The sequence below is a fragment of the Palaemon carinicauda genome, chromosome 12 (assembly GCF_036898095.1).
Source record: "Palaemon carinicauda isolate YSFRI2023 chromosome 12, ASM3689809v2, whole genome shotgun sequence".
NCBI classification, from domain to species: domain Eukaryota; kingdom Metazoa; phylum Arthropoda; class Malacostraca; order Decapoda; family Palaemonidae; genus Palaemon; species Palaemon carinicauda.
This window is the reverse complement of record NC_090736.1, coordinates 144,802,977-144,817,235: the sequence shown is the minus strand read 5'-3', so window position 1 is coordinate 144,817,235 and position 14,259 is coordinate 144,802,977. Positions and strand designations below refer to the sequence as shown.

Below are 14,259 nucleotides of genomic sequence, written 5' to 3'. Positions count from 1 at the left end.
CGGTCGCACTGGTGGATGCGTGACGGAGCCGGACACAAGATCATGGTACTGCTGCACAGTCTGTGAACTGTCAACCATGGGGAAGCGAGGAAGTACAGCGACAACCCGAAACTGTCTAGACTGTCTGGGTTGTGCAGACAACCCCTATCGGGTTGCTGAGGTTGCCGCACTGCGTCACAACAAGTCACCTCTGCTGGTTGTTGAACGTCTTCCTAGTGACACACTGAACGTCCACAACCACCTCCGAGAGTCGCTTAACGTTAACGTGCGACTGGCAACCCACACTGGGTCGCACCGGAGGAGGAATCATCTCAACTGGCGGATGTGAGTAGGAAATCTCAGCGTCAACAGGGCGTACAACCAACCGGTAGGAAGGTTGTTGGCAAGAAGGTTCTTCTCCGTAAAAAAAAAAAAAAATCCTCTATCAAGGACTAAGCTTGGACTGCATGTCTTGCAACAAAGCCCAAGGTCTAAGGGAGCAGGTGTGGCAACAGACGGGGTAGCGACTGAAGCGGAACCATTTACCCTCCCTGGAAGCATGTTATGCTTTAATTAAAGTCCATAGGAGGCTAAGCAGCTTAAGGCTCCTCTCCAAATGACAGAGTCCTCAAGGGAATATCAGAAGGAGGGAGAACAGCACTTTCTCATCTACAGGAACCATGTCCGAGAAAAGCTAGGTTATCTCAGTGAGGGTTTCACTGGTGCATAAGCAGCAGACCAGAAGGCAACGTTATGAAACTGCTTGACAGTCTGTGAACTGTCAAAAACTGAACTGTCAACCACAACAGGAGCGTGAGGACATACAGCACTGGTGTATTAGTAGCAGACCAGAAGGCAACGTCATGTAACTGTTTGACAGTCTGTGAGTTGGCAACAACCAAAGTTGTGTGGGGAAGCCTCAACTCCTGACTGACTAGTTTGCTGCGGGCGAGTGGCGGTAACCACAGTGTGTTGCGGAGGCTGACACACCGTGTCAAAACACGGCAGCTTGTGGTAGCTCACGCACGGCAACGGAGTGCTCCGTGTGTCTGTGGGAGTCATCATACGTCTGGCAGGGTTGACTGTGCATGGGTGGAGGAGCTCTCACAACAAGAGTGTGGGAGCAGGCAGCCATGCCGGGCGCACAACCGTGGTAGGCTGTAGGCCCACGGGTGCATCGTCAACCTTCTCCGCAGCAGAGTTGCCAAATTAGCGATTTAGTGCTAATTCATTGCCTTTTTAACAGTATTCTATTTTAGCTACTTTCTTAGAGAAATTCCATATGACTTTAGCTACTTTCTAGCTACTTTTGCAAGCCTATCTAGCGACATTTGAAAATTTGAGTTGGCAACCCTGCTCCGCAGTCGGAGTGTGGGAGCTGGCAACAACAAAAGCGGAGTGCTGGAGCGTGGGAGGGACTGCCGTGGGTTGCGGATCATGCCGCATTGCGGCAAAACACGGCAGCTTGACAGCACCTTCCCACTGCTGATGCGGTAGCTCACGCATGTCAACGGAGGGTGCAGCATGAACATGCGTCTGGCAGGGTCGACTGCGCATCGGTGGTGGAGCTCTCACAGGTGGAGTGTGGGAGCAGGCAGCCGCAGTATCTGCTGAGCGCACAACCGTGGCAGGTTGTAGGTTAACAGGTGCAGTGTCAACCTTCTCAGCACGATACTCCTGCATGAAGGAAGCAAGCTGAGACTGCCTATCTGCAGCATAGACCACTAGGGTCTATAAAAGACGGCAACAAACGGAGCTACTGTCCGTTGTGACTGAGGGTCTAAAACAGCTGGTGCGGCAACAGACGGAGTTACTGCCTGTTGCGGAACCACCTTGCCTCTCTCGGAAGGTGTGCAGTCGTCGGATGACTGCAGCGAGTCCGAACTGACCCAGTGGCTACACCTAGGCCGTTGGACTTGCGCGGAAGGGACCGACTTGCATTTAAAAAGCAGCAAGATTGGTCCATGGTTTCTGCGAGAAACCTGTTCCGCAGACGAGGAATAAATGGGCTCTCTCGTCTTTGTGTGGGTGGGGTGATCACGTCGGCAACGTGTGAAGATACACCCGAAACCACGGAGGGAAACGTCTGTTCGTCGACAAGGCCTGTGGAACCCATAAGTCCTTCGACATTACTTCTCCCCTGTGGCTTGGGAGCTTGTAAGAGGTATCGGACTAGGTGAACAACTGGCACGAACAGACGAACCCTCGAACGCAACACTGTAACACTTTGCGCATATCACTTTATCACTTTTGATTTTCTGTTTGCACTTATTTCACTGAAATCGAAACTTTAACTGATTTCCACCTGAAACACGCAATCCTATCCTTCATTAAAAGGTAGTAATTGCGAAAACAGTTTACAATGCAACAGAAAAACATAATTAAAGATAAAGAATTCAGTGGCTGGAAAAGAGACTAAACACTAGATCAAATAAACTACGTTTAAAATCTCTCACCGCATAAAGCCTGGGAACAAGAATAAAACTCTAGAAACGTTTTACCTTCTTCCCCTACAGCGACAAGGGAGAAGAGTAAAAAACGAGAACAACGTTACCCGCTTGAACGAAACGTTTATTCTCCTCTCTCTCCCTCCGTCTCTATCCTTCTCTCTCTTCTCTCTTGACTTAGAACCAAAGAGAAGAGCCCAATTATATATCGTTAAAACATATTATTTGCTAAAGGAAAAAACTGAAAGGTTTCCCAAATAAAAAGTTCCTTTATTTAGAATTTAAACCATTTAGGCTAAGAAAGAATGAACGAAACGCTAGAATCGGTTTACTCTTACTGCAACGTGAAACCGTGAAATACTCTCTCTCTATCGTAACGATAGAGCGCAAGTTGAACGTTCTGAACATCAACAACTGCGGAGACAAAACTAAACGTTAGTTCATCTTTGAAAACAGTACGAGACTATCAAAGAAATTCTTTCAACAACATAAAAGTAAAAAGGGGTATAAATTCTTAAAAGGTAAATACGATATGACGGGCTCAAAGTTAATTAACTTCGGTTCCAAGTAAGGACCGCCTACTATTAGGAAAGGTCGCATATAAACAAACATAAAAAATTAATTTTTATAAGTTTATAATAAATGGAAAGTTAATCGAAGAGGCCTTAAAGGCGGAGAGATATAAAATAAATAGATCTATAACTTGTTAAGCAAAATTACCAAAAACCTAAACACACTTCCGTCTAAGGGAAGGGTCGGCCATTTAAAAGTGAAAGAGAGTCCATACTCTCTTCGTCACCAAATTTAAATCTATCCAAAACGAGTTCAAGTTTTGAAATGAAGATAAAACCCCTGCATAGCGAAAGCTCAAAACTGGAATAGTGTACTTCACCAAAACGTTGTGAAAACAAAACCAGTTAGGGACGGCGTATTCAGTAGGTCTTGCCTGTGGCACGACAGAGGGAAAATTGGTTCGTTGTTGACATCGAGTACTTGAGTACCTACTTGACAGATGGCGCTGTTGATATACACCCCCACCTGTATAGCGATCGCTGGCGTATTCCTCCCGTAGACTTTTTCTGTCGGGCAGCAGGGATGCAGCTATATGATCATCGGGTAAGTTTGATATTGAAAAATACCGATTACTGCAAAAATAAACATAATTTTTACTCTTAATACAATCATTCATGGATCATGGCCACATCAAAAAATACTACACATCTTCCTTAGTGATTAATTTATCCATATTTATGTAGTATTGTAAAACAAAAGACATCATAATTACTACATTTCTATTTTCATTGTTACTATTTTAACTACTTGTAATATCATACAAAAAGTGGATTATAGCCAGTGGCCTTTTTGACTTAGTGCTACTCATCAGTGGGATGTGTGATACTGGCTCTTTTGAGCTACTAGTCGGGGAATATTTGGTGGTGTTTGGCTCAATGAACATCGGAGATCACTTGCCACATCAAGCTTATTTCTGTTCTTCGTTTTGATTCCAACTAATGCTGAGAACCCTGTTTCACAAAGGTAAGTAGACGAAAAGGGGACAATCACTTGTAGGATTCGCTGACTGATTTTCTGGTAAACTGAAAGATATTTTATCCAAAACTTTCTCATACCAAGAGAGGTAAAACCATCTTTTGCCACAGAATTAAACTTCAGTTCTAGGGAACTGCTCTTGTGAATCTTCTGGAACATCATTAACTGTAGTAATTACCAGTACTTGATAATAGTTGAAATATATTATGCAGGACTTGAAAGCCATCATTATTTCGTTTGACAGACTGAGCCAGACGACTGCAACCCTTTGTTATTATAAGAGCGGGTGAGATGAGCAATAAGGTGGTACGAGGAAACATTTCTCTGACCACTGTCATCTAAGGGTTAGCCACACGTGTCACTTTGATAACTTTTGGCATTTACTAATTGAATTTTTGGCATGCTTCGAGATGATAATTAAAAAAAAACATATGGAAGCAGTGATAATGTTTTTGACTATTTTGCAAATAATATTACAAACAAAAAAAAAATGCTACCATCTAGCAGCCCTGCTTGCGCCCCCCTTGGAAGCTCCTGGCGCCCCCCTAGGGGGGCGCGCCCCACAGTTTAAGAATCACTGGACTAAACAAACAGGATACAATGCAATAATACCAAAATCATTTAACATAACTTTAAAATTTTCTTCAAAGTTTTGCAAATGATAATCAGTAAACTATGAATACAAAAAACAAGGAACATTCAACGCAATATACCTTCCACATTCTTTAATAATAGGCCTAATCTGAAAAGAGTAACCAAATAAATTATGGCAATGCTCAATTAAATTTTAAAAATAGCTTCTAACTGTATAAAAATAGACAAATAATTGTAAAACAATACCTTCAAATAATACAGAATAACTGAATTATAATCTTTAAAATAATAAAGGTAATACTGTAATCAATAAGAAATAAATTTCATATTCACAATCATGATCAACTTTAAGTAGACTTAGCTGTCCATATGTGACCACCCATAAGTTTCAAAAGACGGGGAGGAAAGTAAGGTACAGTAGTTGGTTTTGGTCTTCACCAAGTAGAATAAATTTATGGGAGATTTCCTATTAGGCCAGCTATATACTAAATATTCACATTCAGGATTCAATACAGCAGACTTCGGTTCAGGTTAACCACAGAGACAACTGCTAGAATCTAGAGAGAAGGTCACTGTTTTGACCACCATGGTTTTCAGCCGTAATATCAAAATAGTAAATTAGTATGCTCCTGTCCAGGTCAGCTGCAACTTTCTCGTCTCAAAGCAAGTTGGTAAGCTTTGTTTTATGCCAACAAGGCAGCTTTCGTCTCAGCCAATCTTTCAGCTAAAAACCTTCCATATTCCAGATCCCAGCTGACATTAAAAGGGGCTTATATTTTGTTAATATCCTGTGGTATGGGTAGGAAAGAGATTTGTGCTCCTAATCTAAAGGAGATATCCCAGGGAGTGGCCACTGTAAAGTCTGCGGGAAGCCATTCTCACACATATTACAATCAGAGGTCAATAACAATGTACAGAACTATTTTACAGTGATTATTTACAAAAGCAGAATAATAATTAAAAGGGATTATACTCAGGCTGTTGTTGGCTGTTTAATGTTGGAATGTGGGAGAAGGAAAGTGGGTGATACACATGGGAAAAAGAAAAAAAAATGGATGAGAAAAAACTAGGCAAAACTTTTGCAATTATGTCAATCATTGGTGAACTTTATAAAGTAAGCTTAATATACCTTATATTATATGCAATAAAACAGAAAACAAGGCAAGTACTAAGATGTATAACTTAATTGACATTTTTCTTCAAAATACTCCCCCTTGAATTTCTTCAGTTCACCAAAGAGCAAATTATTATATGCCAAGCAGTAATCCTAACTTAAGAAAAAATAAATGTACAGGACTAAAGTCTCCAATAGGGGAAGCAGCCTAAAAAGGAAAGACTCATAAGCCAAATATGGATATAACAAAGTAAAACATATATGATAAATAACAAACTATAAATTGAGACTCGGTGGAGGATTACTTTTTGTTTGATTTTTCTTTATTTTTTGTTGTTTGCCAAATCCACAGAGAGAGAGAGAGAGAGAGAGAGAGAGAGAGAGAGAGAGAGAGAGAGAGAGAGAGAGAGAGAGAGAGAGTAATGATTGTTTGTTATGAGAAGACTGTTGTATAACTGAGGTTGTTTGTTTGATTTAGCTAGCTTAGGACAGTGGTGAATGTCTGGGCGAATGCTCTTTTTTATTTGACTGCACCCAGAGGCAGTTGTGTGAATGCTGGATTATTATTATTATTTTTTTTTTATCAGCGTGGAAGTGTTTAATTACTTTGACAGTAAGTACAATTTATTTATCTTTGCTAGGAGTGATTCTGAATAATAGAAAGTTCCTCATTTATCATAGTTTAGTTAGCTAGGAGTGTTCATAAGTGTTTTTCTTTTATTATTTTGCAGGCCGTAATTCCTCCTTTGGAGAGATTTTAACTTGTATGTGGAATTGATTGTAGATGACCTGGTTTATGATAAGGAACTTGATACGACTGTTCAGATTTATATAATTGTTGATGACCCGGACTGAATGAACTTTCGATTGATGATGATGACGATGACGATGATAAGTACGACCCCAATCGCGGAGGCAGTTGTGGCAAATTGCCACACAGTTTAGTCTGTTAATCACAGAGCTGTGGTACTGTGCCGAGAAACAGTTCTGCTTTCTGTGAACGAGTGTTGGTGTTGTAATATCTATAAACGCATACATATTTTTGTGTTGGTGTGCGCTTAATTTTTTAAGTTTTGATAAGGTTTTTTTATGGTTTATTTGAATGGTGTTCCGGTTATTGTATATTTAGTGTTAAGTTTTTTATCAGTTTTAGGTGATATTTTGATTGTGGATGGTTCGTATTAAGCATTTTAGTTTTAAGGAATATAGTATTAAGGTTGTGCTTTGTTTTTATTCCCCTTCTGTGTAAGATTCCAGTTGATAACGTAAGGGGGTTTGTGGTGAGGAAACATTTGTCAGTTAGAGCGATTCAAGGGTGTGGGGGGTTGTTCTTGTGACATCCCGCTACAACTTTTCAAGAAGACTGTGTAGTAAGAGATCTTGCACAAGAAAAGGCAGTTATTAAAAACACTTGCAACTATCCTAAATTAAACACTAACAAAAATAAATCCCAACTAAGTAAAAAGGTCCACCCACTATATTTGGAAGAAAAACATTCCTATGAAACCTTTTGGAAGCCAAAATAGAATGAAGAGAAGATATAATGTCCATTAGTAATTTTATAAGGAAACACTTTTGAATAATTCCACTTTAAATCTACTTACCAAATCATGAAAAAATAACACTAATAAACAGTAATGGGAAGTAGAATATAAACTAAACATCTAAAATTACTGGACCTCAATATTTAAGTTTACTTAACAGTATCGTCACGATGGTTTTGGTTACACTACCTTTTCCAATAAAGTTGATTTTCCTACAAAACTTTAAGTTTTCATGATAAAAAGTAAATTCTGGCTCAATTTACTTTGAAAATACCATGGCACTACTTTTAGCTGCCAGTTAACCTTGAATCTTCAAGTACAGTATATGATACAGTACTGTACAGTATAGGTATTCATTTACTTATTAGGACGGACTCAAGAAGCATCCAAGAAGTTGGCAAGTTACTATTAAGTAACAATAACGAAGGTGCAGTATTCTTTCACTTACTGTGAGAAGCGGAATGAGAGGTATAGGGCCCTTCAATATCTACACCTCTTTCTGCATGTGCTTGCTGAAGTTCGTCATTTGCTGTGAGACATATTTCTATCACAATTTTGAGTAGGTGCCCAAACAACTACATAAATTTTTCATAAAATGTTGGCTCAAAAATGCTGTATTTCACTTTTATCTGTTGGGAAAACAAGAGCTATTATTTTCAATTAATATGTTAGGTAAATATAAAACTATGAAGTTGAACAATAAATAAGTAGATAATGTAATACTGCACCCATGAACCAAAAAATTAATTCCTAAATTCCACATGTCTCAAATTAAATAAAAAATTGAACCAGAAATGACATACAGTATACTGTACATTGTACTGTATCTAATACCTGAAATTATGAAGGGTAACACTTTATCTCAAAACGGATTTTGAGCGAAGCGAAAAATGTTATTTTGATAATAAAATAAATTTTTGAATATACTTACCCGGTGATTATAATAGCTGCAACTCTGTTGCTCGACAGAAAACTCTAAGGTAAAACTCGCCAGCGATCGCTACACAGGTTGCGGGTGTGCCCAACAGCGCCATCTGTCGTCCAGATACCCAGTACTCAATGTAAACAAAGACTCAATTTTCTCCTCGTTCCACTGCGTCTCTATTGGGGAGGAAGGGAGGGTCCTTTAATTTATAATCACCGGGTAAGTATATTCAAAAATTTATTTTATTATCAAAATAACATTTTTCAATATTTAACTTAGCCGGTGATTATAATAGCTGATTCACACCCAGGGGGGTGGGTAGAGACCAGCAATATATGTTTACATTATCATGAGCTAAGAGTTTTTATTTCATTTTAGAAGTTATCAAAATAACAAAAACAAAATAAATAGGTACCTGGTAAGGAAGTCGACTTGAACAATTACTTTGCCTTTTTAAGTACGTCTTCCTTACGGAGCCTCGCGATCCTCTTAGGATGCTGATCGACCCCTAGGATCTAAAGTATCAAGGGTTGCAACCCATACAACAGGACCTCATCAAAACCCCTAATCTAGGCGCTCTCAAGAAATGACTTTGACCACCCGCCAAATCAACCAGGATGCGAAAGGCTTCTTAGCCTTCCGGACAACCCAAAAAGCAACAATAAAAAACATTTCAAGAGAAAGATTAAAAGGTTATGGAATTAGGGAATTGTAGTGGTTGAGCCCTCACCCACTACTGCACTCGCTGCTACGAATGGTCCCAGTGTGTAGCAGTCCTCGTAAAGAGACTGGACATCCTTAAGATAAAAAGACGCGAACACTGACTTGCTTCTCCAATAGGTTGCGTCCATTATACTTCGCAGAGATCTATTTTGTTTAAAGGCCACGGAAGTTGCGACAGCTCTAACTTCATGTGTCCTTACCTTCAGCAAAGCTTGGTCTTCCTCACTCAGATGGGAATGAGCTTCTCGTATTAACAGTCTGATAAAATAGGATAAAGCATTCTTTGACATAGGCAAAGATGGTTTCTTAACTGAACACCATAAAGCTTCAGACAGGCCTCGTAAAGGTTTAGTTCGTTTTAAATAGAACTTAAGAGCTCTCACAGGGCATAAGACTCTTTCTAGTTCATTGCCAACCATATTCGATAAGCTTGGAATATCGAACGATTTCGGCCAAGGTCGAGAAGGCAGCTCGTTTTTGGCTAGAAAACCAAGTTGTAGTGAACATGTAGCCTTTTCTGATGAAAATCCGATGTTCTTGCTGAAGGCATGAATCTCACTGACTCTTTTAGCTGTGGCTAAGCATACTAGGAAAAGAGTCTTTAAGGTGAGATCTTTCAGGGAGGCTGATTGTAGTGGCTCGAACCTGTCTGACATGAGGAATCTTAGTACCACGTCTAAATTCCAAACAGGTGTAACCAAACGACGCTCCTTCGTGGTCTCAAAAGACTTAAGGAGGTCCTGTAGATCTTTATTGTTGGAAAGATCTAAGCCTCTGTGACGGAAGACTGATGCCAACATGCTTCTGTAACCCTTGATAGTGGGAGCTGAAAGTGATCGTTCTTTCCTCAGGTATAATAGGAAGTCAGCTAATTGAGTTACAGAGGTACTGGTCGAGGATACAGATACTGACTTGCACCAGTTTCGGAAGACTTCCCACTTCGATTGGTAGACTCTAAGGGTGGATGTTCTCCTTGCTCTAGCAATCGCCCTGGCTGCCTCCTTCGAAAAGCCTCTAGCTCTCGAGAGTCTTTCGATAGTCTGAAGGCAGTCAGACGAAGAGCGTGGAGGCTTTGGTGTACCTTCTTTACGTGTGGCTGACGTAGAAGGTCCACCCTTAGAGGAAGAGTTCTGGGAACGTCTACTAGCCATCGAAGTACCTCGGTGAACCATTCTCTCGCGGGCCAGAGGGGAGCAACTAGCGTCAACCTTGTCCCTTCGTGAGAGGCGAACTTCTGCAGTACCTTGTTGACAATCTTGAACGGTGGGAATGCGTATAAATCTAGATGTGACCAATCTAGGAGAAAGGCATCTATATGAACTGCTGCTGGGTCCGGGATTGGTGAGCAATATATTGGGAGCCTCTTGGTCATCGAGGTTGCAAAGAGATCTATGGTTGGCTGGCCCCAAGTGGCCCAAAGTCTCTCGCATACATCCTTGTGGAGGGTCCATTCTGTTGGAATTACTTGTCCCTTCCGACTGAGACAATCTGCCATGACATTCAAGTTGCCTTGGATGAACCTCGTTACTAGCGATATGTTTAGACCTTTTGACCAGGTGAGCAGGTCCCTTGCGATCTCGTACAACGTCAGTGAGTGGGTCCCTCCTTGCTTGGAGATGTACGCCAAAGCAGTGGTGTTGTCCGAGTTCACCTCCACCACTTTGCCTTGAAGGAGAGACCTGAAGCTTTTCAAGGCCAGATGTACTGCCAGTAGCTCCTTGCAGTTGATATGCATTGTCCTTTGACTCGAGTTCCATATTCCCGAGCATTCCCAACCGTCTAATGTCGCACCCCAGCCTACGTCCGATGCGTCCGAGAAGAGAACGTGGTTGGGAGTCTGAACAGCCAGGGGCAGACCCTCTCTGAGGCTGATACTGTCCTTCCACCACGTCAGGCAAGACTTCATCTTCTCGGAAATGGGGATCGAGACCGCTTCTAGCGTCTTGTCCTTTTTCCAGTGAAATGCTAGGTGATATTGAAGAGGACGGAGGTGTAGTCTTCCTAATGACACAAACTGTGCCAGGGATGATAGCGTCCCTATCAGACTCATCCACTTCCTGACTGAACATCGATCCTTCTTCAGCATGTTCTGGATGCATAACTGGGCTTGGCTTGTTCTGGGGGCCGACGGAAAAGCCCGAAAAGCTAGACTGTGAATCTCCATCCCTAAATACACAATAGTTTGGGATGGGACCACTTGTGACTTTTCCATATTGACAAGGAGACCCAATTCCTTGGTCAGATCTAGAGTCCACTTTAGATCCTTCAGACAGCGACGACTGGAAGAAGCTCTGAGAAGCCAGTCGTCCAAATAGAGGGAGGCTCGGATGTCCGCTAAATGAAGGAATTTGGCTACATTCCTCATCAGCTTCGTAAACACAAGAGGAGCTGTGCTTAGGCCAAAGCACAGGGCTTGAAACTGGTAGACAACCTTTTCGAAAACGAATCTCAGAAAAGGTTGGGAGTCCGGGTGGATGGGGACGTGGAAGTAGGCGTCCCTTAGGTCTAAAGAGACCATCCAGTCTTCCCTTCTGACCGCTGCTAGAACCGACTTTGTGGTCTCCATGGAGAACGTCTGCTTTGTGACAAAGACATTCAGCGCACTGACGTCTAGCACCGGCCTCCACCCTCCTGTCTTCTTTGACACCAAGAAGAGGCGGTTGTAGAATCCCGGGGTTTGATGGTCCGAGACTTTGACTACCGCTCCCTTCTCTAGTAAGAGAGACACTTCCTGTTTCAATGCTCGTCTCTTGTCTTCCTCTCTGTACCTGGGAGAGAGATCGATGGGAGACGTTGCTAGAGGGGGTTTTCGTACAAACGGGATCTTGTACCCCTCTCTGAGTAACTTCACAGATTGTGCATCTGCGCCTCTCTTTTCCCAGGTCTGCCAGAAGTTCTTGAGTCTGGCTCCCACTGCTGTCTGAAGAAGCTGGCAGTCAGACTCTGCCCTTAAAGGACTTGGTTCCTTTCTTCTTTCCTCGTTTCCCTTCGGCACGAGCACCTCCTCTGCTGGAGGCTCTGCCACGAAAGGGCGGAATGAAACGGGACGCTGGAGTGTCCATCCTTGGTCTAGCTGACAAGGTAGGCAAAGGGGTGGCTTTGCGAGCTGAGGACGCAACAAGATCGTGAGTATCCTTCTGTATCAAAGAAGCGGCAATTTCCTTAATCAGGTCTTCTTGAAAAAGGCACTTGGAAAGAGGAGCAAACAGAAGTTCGGATCTCTGGCATGGTGTAACTCCAGCTGAAAGGAATGAGCATAGGTTTTCACGCTTCTTAAGGACTCCGGACACAAATGATGCAGCAAGCTCATTAGACCCATCACGTACGGCCTTGTCCATGCAGGACATAATGAGCAAGGAAGTCTCCTTCTCTGTCGGAAAGATCTTTCTGCTTAGAGCTCCTAGACACCAGTCTAAGAAGTTAAAAACTTCGAAGGCTCTAAAGATACCTTTCAAAAGGTGGTCCAGGTCCGAAGATGACCAACATATCTTTGAGCGTCTCATGGCAAGGCGGCGGGGAGAGTCTACAAGACTTGAGAAGTCGCCCTGGGCAGAGGCAGGAACTCCCAAGCCGAGAACTTCTCCCGTGGCATACCAGACGCTCGATCTAGAAGAGAGTCTAGCAGGGGGAAACGTAAAAGCTGTCTTCCCTAAACTCTTCTTGGACTGCAGCCATTCTCCTATCACCCGCAAAGCTCTCTTGGACGAGCGTGCGAGGACGAGTCTAATAAAGGCAGGAGTGGTTGACGGCATGCCTAACACAAACTCTGACGCAGGAGAACGCGGAGCCACAGAAACAAACTGGTCCGGAAACATCTCTTTGAACAGGGCCAAAACTTTCCTAAAGTCCAAAGAGGGTTGCGTAGACTTAGGCTCGTCCAGTTCTGAATGCGGTTCATCTACGTGTGCAGCAACATCATCATCAGAAAGTCCCTCATCCGATAACTGATGAGGGAACGGCAACGGAGTGGGTAACGGCTGGTTAGCTGAGTCCGGTCGCACGGGTGCATGCGTGACTGAGCCGGACGCAACGTCATGGAACTGCTGCCCAGTCTGTGAGCTGGCAACAACCATAGCAGCGCGGGGACGCACAGCGTCTACTCCAGACTGTCTGGACTGATGTGGGTGAGCAGTGGCAACCACACTGGGTTGCGGAGGTTGACGCACCGCGTCAAAACAAAACAACTCTGACGGTTGTTGAACCTCACGAACGTCAACGGATACCTCCGTGCGTCGCTGAACGTCAACATGCGGCTGGCAGAACACACTGGAACGCATGGGTGGCGGAACTCTCTCAACTGGTGTGCGTGAGAAGGTTACCTCAGCGTCCACAGGACGCACAACCGATCGTGTGGGTGGTTGTAGGCAAGGAGCTGCACTAGCTGGTGCGGCAGCAACCTTCTCCGCACGAAAGTCCTGCATAAGAGACGTTAGTTTAGACTGCATGTCTTGCAGTAAAGACCACTTAGGGTCTACAGGAGCAGGTGCGGCGACAGACGGTGTAACTGTCTGAAGCGGTACCGCTTTGCCTCTCTTAGGAGGTGAGCAGTCATCGGATGACTGCAGCGAGTCCGAACTGACCCAGTGGCTACAACTGGGCCGTTGGACTTGTGCGGAAGGGACCGACTTGCGCTTTAACGGTCGTGAGACCTTGGTCCATGGTTTCTTGCGAGAAACACCTTCCGAAGACGAGGTATAAATGGGCTCTCTCGTCTTTGTTAGGCAGGGGCGATCTTGGGTAGATACGCCCGATACCACGGAGGGAACGTCTGTTCGCTGATTAAAGCCTCTCGAACCCATTTGTCGTACGACATTGCTTCTCCCCTGGACTTGGGAGCTTGCAAGAGGTCCCGGACTAGGAGGACGACAGGCACGAACAGACGAACCCTCAAGCGCAACACTATCCACAACACTATCACTCACTTTATCACTTCCCACTGCACTTTTGCACTTCAGCTCCTTCACATCCGCCATGAGCTGATTACGGTCACTAGCAAGGGACTCAACTCTCTCACCCAGAGCTTGGATGGCACGCATCATATCAGCCATCGAAGGTTCCTGAGTGCCAGGAGGGGATTAGGAGCAACCACTACAGGGGAAGGAATAGGTTGTGGGGCATGAGGAGAGGAAATATCTATAGAACGAGAGGAACTTCTCCTAACTCTATCTCTCTCTAGCCTACGTGTATACTTTTGGAATTCGATAAAATCGAATTCCGAAAGCCCAACGCACTCCTCACACCGATCTTCCAATTGACAGGTTTTATCCCGACAATTGGAACAAACAGTGTGAGGGTCGATAGAAGCCTTCGGAAGACGCCTTGAACAGTCCCTAGCATTGCACTTCCTAAATTTTGGGACTTGTGAAGGGTCAGCCATTTTGAATT

At 43.5% G+C, this 14,259-nt stretch overlaps 1 long non-coding RNA gene across 1 annotated transcript in view; it reads right to left on the bottom strand.

The window, feature by feature from the left end:
- The window catches only part of LOC137650678 (uncharacterized), a 128,225-nt gene that overhangs the window by 21,997 nt on the left and 91,969 nt on the right, over window positions 1-14,259 (bottom strand). The window contains exon 4 of the long non-coding RNA XR_011046046.1: window positions 7,675-7,855. This is a non-coding gene — a long non-coding RNA (uncharacterized lncRNA). The remainder of the gene's footprint in view (window positions 1-7,674; window positions 7,856-14,259) is intronic.